General features: G+C 35.2%; 1 pseudogene; it reads left to right on the forward strand.

Moving 5' to 3' along the window:
* Window positions 1-2270: 2270 nt before the first annotated feature.
* The window catches only part of LOC141338215 (NLR family CARD domain-containing protein 3-like), a 71580-nt pseudogene continuing 60673 nt past the window's right edge, over window positions 2271-13177 (forward strand).

Genomic DNA, 13177 nt, shown 5'->3' on the forward strand with positions numbered 1-13177 from the left:
ATTGTGGTACATTATAAAACAGTATGCAATAATAATGTATTTTGTAATTTAATTCAAATTATTAAACAGATGCCACCTTATCGGGATAATAAATCTCTCCCTACACCTACCCCAACTCTAGCCAATATTTATTGTCAATTTTTCAATTATCTCTTATTTTTTATTGAAAATAAAGGCTTTTCTGATGTAATGGGATTTGAAAAGGGAGAAAAAAAGGTCAGCAAAAGTCAGATTCAAACTCGATCAATAAATTAACCAATAATTTACCATTTATTCATAAGCTGAAAAATAATAATTAAATAATAAGCATTTTCTAAGTGCTTAAGAATAAATGTTCATCTTTTGATTATTGCTGATGCCTCTAATAATTAAATTGTACTCAAAAGTCTGTAAAATCATTGGCATTAACTAAATGACATAAATGTATGTAAAATTACAAAAAAATTATCAGTAAACAATACAATAATAAAACTGTCAGATGATAAAATGGTCAAATGACTGGCAACAATAGCTTCCTCCTTATTATAACACTGTTATTTTACAAGTGTTTCCTGAATTATTATGATCAAACACATTTACTGTATAAATAAATGAATAAAACATCAGCAACAGAACATTAAACACTAACAGATCTCTCTAGATCTCAGCATCTTCACTTGTTACAAACCAGTCTGACTTTATTTCTTTCATACAAAACTTATTATTGAGAATTATTAGCGGTTTCAGTGTTGCAGTTCAGTTTAACAACACCCAAAGTACAGCTGTGAGGAAAGTATATTCAGGTGTTTTAACTTGGAATAATAAAGAATAAAAAATCAATATTATGAGACTCAAACTCCTCCTTGTCAGGTGACACATGAAAGTGAAACTATTACAGCAGGATCTGTTTTGTCAAATGAGGAAGTAAACTACGTTAAGAGAGAAAAACACAGTGAGTATCACAATTTCACAATCATCTTTGATAGACAAAATCAATCCTGAGACTGGTTTAAAGTACAACATTAAACATAAAGTACAACATTAAGCAGCTTTAGATATTTTTTTAAGTAATTTAAATGACATTAGAAGAGAAAAAACAGGGTCTGTAAATGGTCAGATTGCACCTTTACTTTCATTTTAACACAGTGCTTGTCTGAATTTGTTACGCTGTTTATGAATAATTTGATTCTGTGTAGATAATGTCAGGAGGAAATAGTTTTTCATGAGTGCAGGTCATTACTGTGAACTGACTGTTGAGACAGAGCTGGATTTGAGGAAATTAATTTCTGAGATGATTCATAACTCACTCTGTGGATCAACATCTGGATCTGCTTTTAGATGAAACCATGGCCTCCAGAATGAATATCTTTAAAAAACATGAAACAAAGAAAAAGACAGTCAAGAGGTGAGAGAACTTAAATTTTTTTGCATTTTTAATGCTCAGAAACAGTAAATGTGTTTCTGTCAGAGCAGTGTGAGATTTTCAGAAACAGTTTGTATTGCTGTTATATTTCAGTCTGTGGCAGAATCAATCTCCTGAACCCAGCTCTGTGTCCATGAAGAGTGACGCGTCAATGGGTCATCCAGTTGATTTCAGTTTGGGAGAATCATCTGCTGATCTGAGGTGTTGTTTAGTTTACAGTATAAGAAATATATGATATTCATTAATTTACTGATGTGCATTAAATACATTAGTATATTTACAAAAATGTTCAATATTTGTCTAACTACAGTCAAAAACATAAAGGACCAGAATCACAAACAGCAAAGAAGAACTTAGACTCCATTTTCAAGGTTGGTTTTGTGTGTGTCCATCCCAAAACAATAATCCTCTGGATAAAATTATTAAAAAATTATCTGTAAAATCGTCTCTGGAATAGTCACATTTATTCCCTACCCAAAAAAAGTATTAAGAAACTGAGAAATCTGTGAAATTTTCTCTTTAATAGTCATATTTACTTTCTAACACACGTAAGATATTAGGTTACTAAAGTAGAGAAGATGAATCCATATGTAACCTGACTGCTGCACAAAGATGAACATCAATCTAGCAAACAGACAATCCAGTCAAACTCCCTCTTTTAACCTCAGTATCTGTAGACGCTGATGTTTGAGCATACAGTGGAAGTTATTATTAGATGTGATATAATTCAGTGATGTTTATTAGTATTCATGCTCTAACTCTTGTGTATTGATCCTTTGGTTCACCTTCTCTGTGACTGAATTGAGGTTTATTGTTTCAATATTTACTATGATTTCAGGAGATTGAGCACAGAATCGTCTCTGAGTTAAAAAGTTTTAAGAGACTACTGAGTCCAGATTACCCAGAATGCTCTGAAAGAGACCATTATGATGATGAGGGTCATAACAGAGTCAGAGAGGGGCTTCTGAAGATCACACTGCTCATCCTGAGGAAGATGAACCAGACAGACCTCGCTAACACACTACAGACCAGTAAGAGCTCTGGATCAGCAGATTATAGCCTGTGTTTTTATGATCAACCTTCTGTCTTCAGTCACTAATGTTCCTGAATGTCACGACACATCTAACATATCAAACCTAAAAATACATTTCTAAAATATTGCTCTGCCGATAACAACAGTTATTTCCTTTGCTCAGAACTGATGCCTGTGTATCAACAAAAACTCAAATCCAGACTCCAGGACAAATATCAGAGAATCAGTGAAGGAATGTCCAATCATGGAGACTCAACACGTCTGAATGAGATCTACACAGAGCTCTACATCACAGAGGGAGGCAGTGGAGAGGTCAATAATGAACATGAGGTGAGACAGATTGAGACAGTGTCCAGGAGACCAGAGACACAGGAAACACCAATCAACTGCAATGACATCTTTAAACCCTCACCTGGACAAGACAAACCCATCAGGACTGTGCTGACTAAAGGAGTCGCTGGAATTGGAAAAACAGTCTCTGTGCAGAAGTTCATTCTGGACTGGGCTGAAGGAAAAACCAATCAGGATGTTCATTTCATATTTCCACTTCCTTTCAGGGAGCTGAATCTGATACAGAAAAATCTCAGTCTTGTGGATCTCCTAAACCACCTTCACACAGAAACCAAAGAATTTAAGTCGTCAGATTATGAAGACTACAAAGTCATGTTCATATTTGATGGTCTGGATGAGTGTCGACTACGTCTAGATTTCCAAAACAATCGGAGCTTGTCTGATGTAACAGAATCAGCCTCAGTGGATGTGCTGCTGACCAACCTCATCAAGGGGAATCTACTTCCTTCTGCTCTCCTCTGGATCACCTCTCGACCAGCAGCAGCCAATCAGATCCCTCCTGAGTGTGTCCACCAGGTCACAGAGGTACGAGGATTCAACGACCCTCAGAAGGAGGAATATTTCAGGAAGAGAATAAATGATCAGAGTCTGGCTGATAGAGTCGTCACACACATCCGATCATCAAGAAGTCTGTTCATCATGTGTCACATACCAGTCTTCTGCTGGATTTCAGCCGCTGTTCTAGAGAGGATGATGGGTAAAGCAGAGAGAGCAGAAATTCCCAAGACTCTCACACAAATGTTCACACACTTCCTGATCTTTCAGACCAAACTGAAGACACAGAAGTATGATGGGAAATATGAAATCAATCCTGATCAGGCTAGAAAGACTATTCTGTCTCTAGGAAAACTGGCTTTTGAACAGCTGGAAAAAGGGAACCTGATCTTCTATGAGGAGGACCTGAAAGAGAGCGGCATTGATGTCAGAGAAGTGTCAGTGTACTCAGGAGTTTGTACCCAGATCTTCAGAGAGGAGTTTGGACTGCAGCTGGGGAAGGTGTACAGCTTTGTTCATCTGAGTATTCAGGAGTTTCTTGCTGCTTTATTCAAGCTGCTGTCCTTTTCTGAACAAAACACAGGACTGAGGAATGAGTTCAGGTCACCAATGACCAGTTTACTGAAGAGAGAAGTGGACAAGGCCTTACAGAGTGAGAACGGACACTGGGACCTTTTCCTCCGGTTCCTTCTAGGTCTCTCACTAGAGTCTAATCAGACTCTCTTACAAGGCCTCCTGAGAAAGACAGTAAGCAGCTCTGATATCAATCAGGAAACAGCTGAATACATTAAACAGAAGATCAGAGAGAATCCCTCTCCAGAGAAATCCATCAATCTGTTCCACTGTCTGAATGAACTGAATGATCGCTCACTAGAGCAGGAAGTCCAGACATACCTGAGCAGAACAGGTGACCTTCGTCTCCTTGGAGTGTCTCTGTCTGCTGCTCAGTGGTCGGCTCTGGTGTTTGTGTTGTTGAACTCAGAAGAAGAGCTGGATGAGTTTATACTGAGTAAATATGATCGATCAGAAGAATGTCTCCTGAGGCTGCTGCCAGTGATCAAAGCATCTAGAAAGGCTGAGTGAGTATTTTACATTGTCTTTGTTTTATTGTCATTGTTTTATACGGTATAGGTTTGTGTTTCTCTGTGTTACTGTATATTTTAAGGTCTTTCTTATTTGACACTCAGCTATCATCATAAAGCGCTCTACTAATGACCTGATGAGTTGAATCAAGTGTTTGATTAGAGAGATTTGTCTAATCTGTGCAAAGTCAATATGCCTTTAGGAACAGGGTTGTGACTCTCTGATATTATAAATATTGGAATTGGGATCATTACCAATCACTTAAAGGTTACATTCAGATTTTCTGAAAAAAATTAATAAATAAATAAATTCAATCTAATAATTCATAAGTTATTAGCAGAGGTGGAAAGAGTAATAAAATATGCTACTCAAGTAAAAGTACTGTTACTTCAATGAAATTTTACTTAAGTACAAGTAAAAGTACTGGTCAAATAATCTACTCAAGTAAAAGTAAAAAGTAACTCATTTAAAACTTTACTCTAAGTAAAATTTAGTGAGTAATTTTTTTATTTATTTTTTTGAACAGCAGTGCTGGGTGGGGGATTCTAGTGTTATTCAAAAAAACAAACAAGGGGATATACTTGAGGAAACAACTTTACAAATTAAAGTGCAATAAAAACTAATAAATAAGATACAATAAAAAAATAACCATATAAAACATTTAGGCAAATAATCCCATAAAACTTTAAACATCACACTCTCTTCTATGGGTGAGCATTCATTATAAAACACTCACAGGACAATAATTTGGACAACTAGGCAAATGTTTTGACGCAAAAATACGATAGGGATCAGAGCCCAGAGAACGCGCATAGTTTGTGAATCAATAGCGGACTTATGCGTGCAGAATGTACGACTCTGATATACACGAGTGTTATACATTAGGCACGCGCAAGTTTGTTATTACCTTGACATTAGCGCGACGGTTTGCTTCATACATGCAGCCGAGAGATGTAACTCTGCAAAACTGTCCGTCTCCATCTTTCTTGAGTTAGCGCTAGGGATGGGAATTGATAAGATTTTTACGATTCCAATTCCATTTTCGATTCTGCTTAACGATTCGATTCTTTATCGATTCCCTTATCGATTCTCATATGGAAGAAAAGGGACAACAAATTGTTGATTAACATAGTTAAACTGTCTCTGTTTGGGGCTTTGTACTTAGGGTTGAGAATCTTTGTCATCTCCCTAGAAAATATATAATGGGAATGAATGAGTCCTGCAGTTTTATTAGCCGAGGACATGCTAACGTTGCTGTTGCTGCTGGGTTGAGAACTGTTACGCCTGTTTCACACATACTCCGTCTGCAGTGCGTATGCGTTGCGTATTTTTTTCCGCACCCATGTTAACGGATCAGAGCGTACACACTGCACGCGGTTGCTGTCCGTCAGTGCGTTCCAGATGCGTTGCGTTTGCAGCAGTGCAGCGATCGTTTAGGCACAGAGTCTATTTTTGCTGTGCTGCATTGCGTTGCATACGCTGAATTAAAGTGACAGCGCATTGTTCGCTGTAAAAACGAACATGAATTGACACGTAAATGTACCGTAAATGCATATAATTGCAGTCTTCTGTGTTTCACAGTCAATACGTGGCTTTTTGGCTAGGTCTAGAATAGTGCAGTTTTAAATAAACAAGGCAACATAATAAATGCACTTGTCCAGGTAGAAAAGTTCTTTAAAATATGGTTTTTAATGAAGATTTAATGCGAAAGAAAGGCAAAGAGAGCCGACTGTTTCTGTCTGTGGTAAGTTTTAATTTAAAATAAATATTTGTTAAAATAAAATATTCGTGAAAGCCCAATTTCAATATGAAAAGGAAGATATAGCCTACCTATGCTGTGTTTAAATGTGTTGCAACTTGCTTGAGCAACTTAATATCCAAATCTAGAAGTCAAATGCATTGAATAGCGTACGTTGTTTATAATACGTTGAGTTTAAACGTGAATATGTCTAGTATTACTGTATTAGTGTCCTGTGATAAAAGAGTATCCTATGCTGAAAAAGCACGTTTTGATTTGAATTTAAAATAACATAGTGTGTTTGTGGTAAACACCCGCGGATCAGTAACGGACTGCAAACGCGTCCTGTGTGAAAGCAAAACAAGTCCGTGCTGCTTCTGCACTCGAAAACGCAACATTCTTTTATTGTTATTGCATGCTGTGTGCGCAAATGTTTTAACATGTTAGTGGTATTTCCTCCCTTTGAGGAAATATCTACGATGCAAGTATTGCAAGTTGCCCTATTTTCGTCTTTTTTGATGACTTTTGAGCGTTTGTTCCGCTTAGGCGCCAATGCTTATTGACTGAGCGTAAGCTACGCAACGTGTTACGGAATGCGCGTGATGACGTCATTCGTGCCCACTGGAATCGTTAAGGGAATCGTTTGCAAATTTTGCAAACGATTCGATGGAATTGAAACACTGGGCACCGGTTCTCAACAAGAACCGGTTTTCGATTCCCATCCCTAGTTAGCGCGCTGTGTTTGTTCTCCCGCTCACCAAGCAATCAGTAGTTTCCGGTGCGCGATCCCCTCCTTCCCTCCACGCACATTTTTTTTTTTATTAATTTTTTTTTTATTATTTTTTATTTATTTATTTTTATTTAGTAACGGATGATATTTAAAATGTAGTTAATAAGAATATTTAAATGAAAACGTACTTAAGTAAAAGTAAAATTACAAAATTTAAAAGTTACTTTAAAAAGTAGAAGTACACAAAAAACCTACTCAATTACAGTAACGCTAGTAAATGTAATTCGTTACTTTCCATCTCTGGTTATTAGACAAAATGTTTTTTGGTGAAACTGGGGAAAAAGTGAAAGATTTTTAGTCAATGCCACTCAAGGGACAATAGATGCAAGCATGTAGTCAAGTGACATTTTACTTTTTTTTTTCTCCAGAAAAATATGGTTACTGTTTGGTATGCAGTTCAGTTTTCATGTTTGAAAATGTGCTTTATCGTTTTCGGACGTGTGAGAGCCATATCGTCAGGGGGCGTTCTGCACTCATCAATCCGCTCGAGAGCGCTCTCACCATGGCCAGATTTTCTGGAATTTACCGATGTCTCTGTAGTGGTTACACATGACATGTAATTCATATTATGTCTATGGTTACACAGGGCTGCCACCTCTCACGTATTCAGTGTGAGACTCATGCAATTGACACTTTTCACACGCTCTCACGCCACACATCCATTTTCTCACGCAGTCAAAAGCACCCTCAGTTAAAACTGTAATAATAAGATACTGGCTAAACAGATTTGGCAAAAGCTTCAGTGCGTATTTGTGTTTGTGCTCTGGAAATCGCCAAAAGACAACGTGTTTTCGTAGCGCTGAGCAATGTAGCCAATCACAGACATTTATATTGATCTAGAACCATAGATATATATATACGTAGATATCCCATTGGACCGCTCCAAGCACGTAGATGCGTCCGCCATTTTGTAACGGTCCACTTGACTTCATTCACCATACTGTAGGTTCGCAGACCAACGGCTGTGCAGGACTGTGGCATTTCGAATATTCACTGATTACTATGGTCAGTTACATAGACCTATGGGTGAATGACGTCAAGTAGACCGCAGTGAAATGGAGGACGGCTCACGTATGACGGTTACAGTCGCTAATGAGGCATCTACGTATATATATCTATGTCTAGAACGCCTGTGATTGGCCATTGTGTTCTGAATTCACTCACCTCTAAACGGCAGATTGCACTTGGCTCTCACTGTAAATAAGCGGTTCATTGATAATAAAAGGACTTTTGCGATTAACTGCAGCGACACGTTTTAGTGATTATCAAGGAAGGGCTATTGAGCACTCCAAGGCTACGTATAATCCGTTTAGAATTTGAATAAAAGTTTTGTTTTTCGTTCTGCTAACAGCTGTATATCCGGTACAAGAAGCAGAATTTCGGGAGTGATAAATCCCTCATGAATGAAGGATTAATTTTCGAATATGAGAAAAATATAATTTCTCAGAACAGCAGACTACAGAAAAATATTTGAATTTTCGTGTCAAAATATAATTTTTTTAAAATGCAGTTGCAATTATTTATAATGACTAAATCTAGGAATTCTTTTACTTCACATAACTTTTTACCACAACAAGAAAAGTAAATAGTTTTGCAGCACTGCAGCAGTTATTTTACATCATTTTATGATAAAAACAAAGTATGACATTTTTATAAATATATAAAAAAAAAATAACAAATAATTTCACAATGCTGAAGTCAGACCAAATTTTTATTAAAAAAAAAACTGCTCATGTGAACATGTGTGTAGCACCTTTTTTGTATCATGATTTAAAATGCAGTGTTTAGTTCTAATTTTCAATTTATTATTATTTTTTTAACTGCAAAAACGGTTTCATTGCCAGAAAAAAAAATATTTATGGCTGGTAAATTCTCTCAAATCACCAAAAAATGTTGTTTGTATCATGAATAAAATGGCAGATATGGCAAAAAGTTTTAGGCCCTGCTTGTAAGTGTAGAAATTACAAGAAAAGTATTGTAATTCCCCTACTGTAGAATAAGAGAAAATAACATACTGGTGAAATACTCATTTTTATTTACTTTACAGAATTGTTTTCCAATATTACTGTCGATCAATGCTGTATATCAGAAAGCTGCCTTTTACTCTTTTCTAGCAACTTTTTGATAGCTGTTTTTGTTGTTTATTAAATATTAGTACTCAATAAATAAAAATGTAAACTATATTTTAAATAATGTATTTAATAATAAGTGTTTAGTATTAAGAAGCGTGCCTGTGTTCGTGATGGTGATTTTAGTTAACTTTACATTGTTCCGCCTTTAGATGGCGACAAGAGACTGTTTTATGAGTGAACAGTTAAAAGTGACTTTGGGACTTTTAAACTGAAAATTTAAGCGGAAGTTATGTTTAGCTTCAACAACAGTTTGCCACAGCGAATAAATGGACTGAGCAGCAAAATCACCTTTAACAGAAGAATGGATGTTAATATTTTCTTCAGTAAACTTTTAAACTAATGTCACATGATCGTGAATATGAATAATGAATCAGATGCAGGTCCGTTAATCACTTGCTCAGTCCATCTCTCTCTCTCATAATACTCAAACATGATACAGTGAGGTTTTAATACAGTAATCATAGGCTTTTAATGAAGCAACTCAACTTTCCTTCGTTACTAGTTCTAAACTGACGTTTTGGAATTAGTGAGATTTGTAATATTACTTGCATATCATTGCTCTTTTGTTGATTCTGATTGCTTTCATTTTCCTCATTTGTAAGTCGCTTTGGATGAAAACGTCTGCTAAATGACTAAATGTAAATGTACTGCTGCACAATAAACGGGCTGAATACAAATATTTATGGGAATATTTGGGTCCTATTTGTTGAGTCAAATCTGAATTAATTTAATTTTGAGTCTGAAGTCTATTAAAATGGGACTTGACTCTGAGTCTCTCTCAGTTCCTGGTTTAATAATTGTTATCTATGATATGTATTACATCTGTGTTTATCAGCAATTACATTAGACACATGAGTCCAGCACTAATAACTCATCTTTAGTTGTTCTGTTTATTCTCTGCAGTCTTTCCCAATGTCCTATTACACAGAAAGGTGTTGCTCTGATTTCTGCTCTACTGGAGGATCCACACTGTAAACTGGAGAAACTAGAGTGAGTCTCATCACATCTCAGTAACTATAAGGTTTGGAGTAAAAAGTAAAAACTCAGATGTGTTTTCTGTAGCAGTGGTTTTGTTTGCTGCCCTTTTCCCCTCAGTTCAAACCCTTTTTAAATAAATAAATAAATAGTAAATAAAAATAATTCAATTGGCATCTTATTAATTGCAATATTTTGATGAAGCCTTTAGTGTTTATCTTTAATATCACAGCGACAGTGACTGCTAGAATCTAGAAGTGCTTCTTTCATTACTGCACACCAGTATTAGAGTACAATCGGGCCAAAGACACGTGTCTCCTCAGAGTTATCAGACAAATGAATATTGAATGCAACTTCCAAAGGGAAAATATAGAAATATATGAGGTGGAAAGAACAGCTTTTTATGTCACACTCGAGGTAAAAGACTCACCAGTATGGGGCAATAGTTCTACAATATTGATATAAATATTTCAACTAAAGTAATATGTTTTACATTATATCTAAGTTAATTATTGTCTTAAATAACCCCTTCAGCAATGATTGTACCATATTCTGCTTTAAACAAACAATTCACTTTTATTAACTGAGTAAACTGTAAAATGGATTTATTAACTCCTTCAGCTCTGCGGCATATTTTGTATTTTTTACTGTCCTAACTCTGGTCAAGATCGCGGTGAGCGCTAGGGGCCGGTGTCCAGTTCATGAGCAGTGTGTCCTCCTCCCTCGTGTTTGGAAAGACATAAATCGAGATCGGATTGGTCTAGGAGTTTGATCTGTGTCTCTTTGGACAGATCTGATTGGGAGCTTTTCAGACATATGACACAATACGTGATGACGTAATCACCAGTCAACATAAACGTGTTAAGGCAAGCTTCATTTGATAAATGACTCATCTATGTTTGGTCAGTTTGAGCGATATGAATATGAATATAAATATTACTTCATCATCATGAAGGGGGCATTGTTTATGGGGCAAATTCAGACCTTTTATGTTATGTTATGTTATGTTATGTTATGTTATGTTATGTTATGTTATGTTATGTTATGTTATGTTATGTTATGTAAAATAAATGGGAAAGTGATGGGATGGACAAGAAAGTTTAGGCTATAAGCTTTCAAATGGCATATATGTCTAGTTCACTTCTTCACAATTTATTAATTCTGTTCAATAACTCTGATGAGGGGGATACAGAGCTGAAGAGGTTAAAAAACAAACAAACAAACAAACAAAAAAAAACTTTCATCTAAAGATTTTTTTCATCTAAAGAAAAATTAAAAGATTGTGATATATTCTTACACTGCTTGAAGATCGCATAACTTAAAATGGCTTTATACTATCTTAATTAAAAGATTGTTTATATCTTGTGAGTGATGATATATTACTAAATATGATGTTGCATTAAAATATGGTGATTATTTATTTTTTTAACACCAAATACCATCTTTTTTTAAATGCTCCTGTTAAAGCTGAAAACATAAACAAGACCTTTGTTTCAAAATATAAGCCTGTAATTTTAATGATTCTCATTTGCTACATAAGTCTGTAATAATTTTAAATGAGTCTGTGCATCTTTAGCCCCATTGTAAACTACCACACGAGTCCAAATATGATATGATATAACATAATCCAAAATAAAACATATAGATAAATAATTACAAAAATACAAATTGACAAATATTTATCAATTTCATGAATAACAGATCTACAAATACTCAGTGGCACCAAGACTTGAATATTTTAATCTGTTTGAAGAGTACTTATTTAAGAGGAAACAGCATTCATAAATGCTACTTTAATAGAGTGATGTCTATTTTCCAAATTTCCCTGCCCTCTCAACCACCTCACAATCTCAAAAACACCAGAGTAATATGTTATACTATAATGTTACTATTCATATTTTAATATTATTGTCTATATAGTACTACACATGGTTTGATGAATGAAAATGACTAGTTCAGTATCAGGAATCATGTGGTAAAGTGGATTTCAATTAGTTTCTTAGCTTGTGCTTGTTCTGTCAAGTTGAAATCTCCATAGTGCCAATCCTGGTGTATAGAAAAAGTAGTGCTCATACAAACACACAAACAAACACACTCTCACCCTAAAGATTAAACACAATCTCAGAGATCATTCATGTTCTTCACTCTCTGCAGGCTGAATAAAATAAAAATGTTATATATATAATTTAATAACAATAGTCTACATATGAATGGGTGTTCATCAACTGATTGCATGTCGTCAGAGTTTACAGTGTTGACAGCTTCATAAAAAATAGTCTAATGGAAGCGCTGTAGTTTTGCTGTATATAGCTACTAAAAATATGAAAGTATAGCACACAAATAACATTTTAATTTACTTGCTTTTTTGACCAAAGATAGTAATTGATTTCATGAATACAGGAGCCTGATTTTTGTTTGAATTGTCAGAATCTATAGTACATAACAAATAAAATAATATAAAAACAAATCACAAACATTTGCAGTCAAGACTGTGAAAAAACAAGTGCTGAATGTAAAACAGATTTGTCCAGGTTCACATTTAATGGTTCACATCGATATTTTATAACTTGCACTAAACAATATTTCTATGAAAACTATTTTATGAAACCTGGCACGAAAGTATATTTTTCTTGTTGAAGAAAGTCAATGAATTTAAATTCTAGATTTGATCTAAACAAAAAGATATAGATTTAATCAAAGCAAGAATTCCCATTTAAGAAATAATATTACAAATGATTTATAATTACTACAACTGACTTCCAGTCACAGCCTCAGATGAAATCAACTGAAATAAAAGCAGAGGAGGATTAAACAGCTCCACACACAGCATTACCAGCTTCACACATTACTAACCAGGGCTGCGTTTCCCAAAACCAACTTTGGTCACAAGTTCAGTCGTTACCAACAGAGTTCAACAGAAGTTGTGACCATAGTTGGCTAATGATGCTTTTGGGAAACGCACCCCAGTTTGACTTTATTTGTCACACAGAAGTTCACACTGAGAATTAACAGAGGTTTATTTTCATAGTTTTAGTGAATTTCATTTGAAGGTTACCATTTTTTGAATAGTGTTTGCTTTAGTTGGTCACTAGGTCATTGTCTTTATAACATTGTTTTTTAAAGCACATTATCATAACAAAGAAAAATTCAGATATACAGATCTTTGAACATCACGAAA

Source organism: Garra rufa, chromosome 7, assembly GCF_049309525.1.
Source record: "Garra rufa chromosome 7, GarRuf1.0, whole genome shotgun sequence".
NCBI classification, from domain to species: Eukaryota; Metazoa; Chordata; class Actinopteri; order Cypriniformes; family Cyprinidae; genus Garra; species Garra rufa.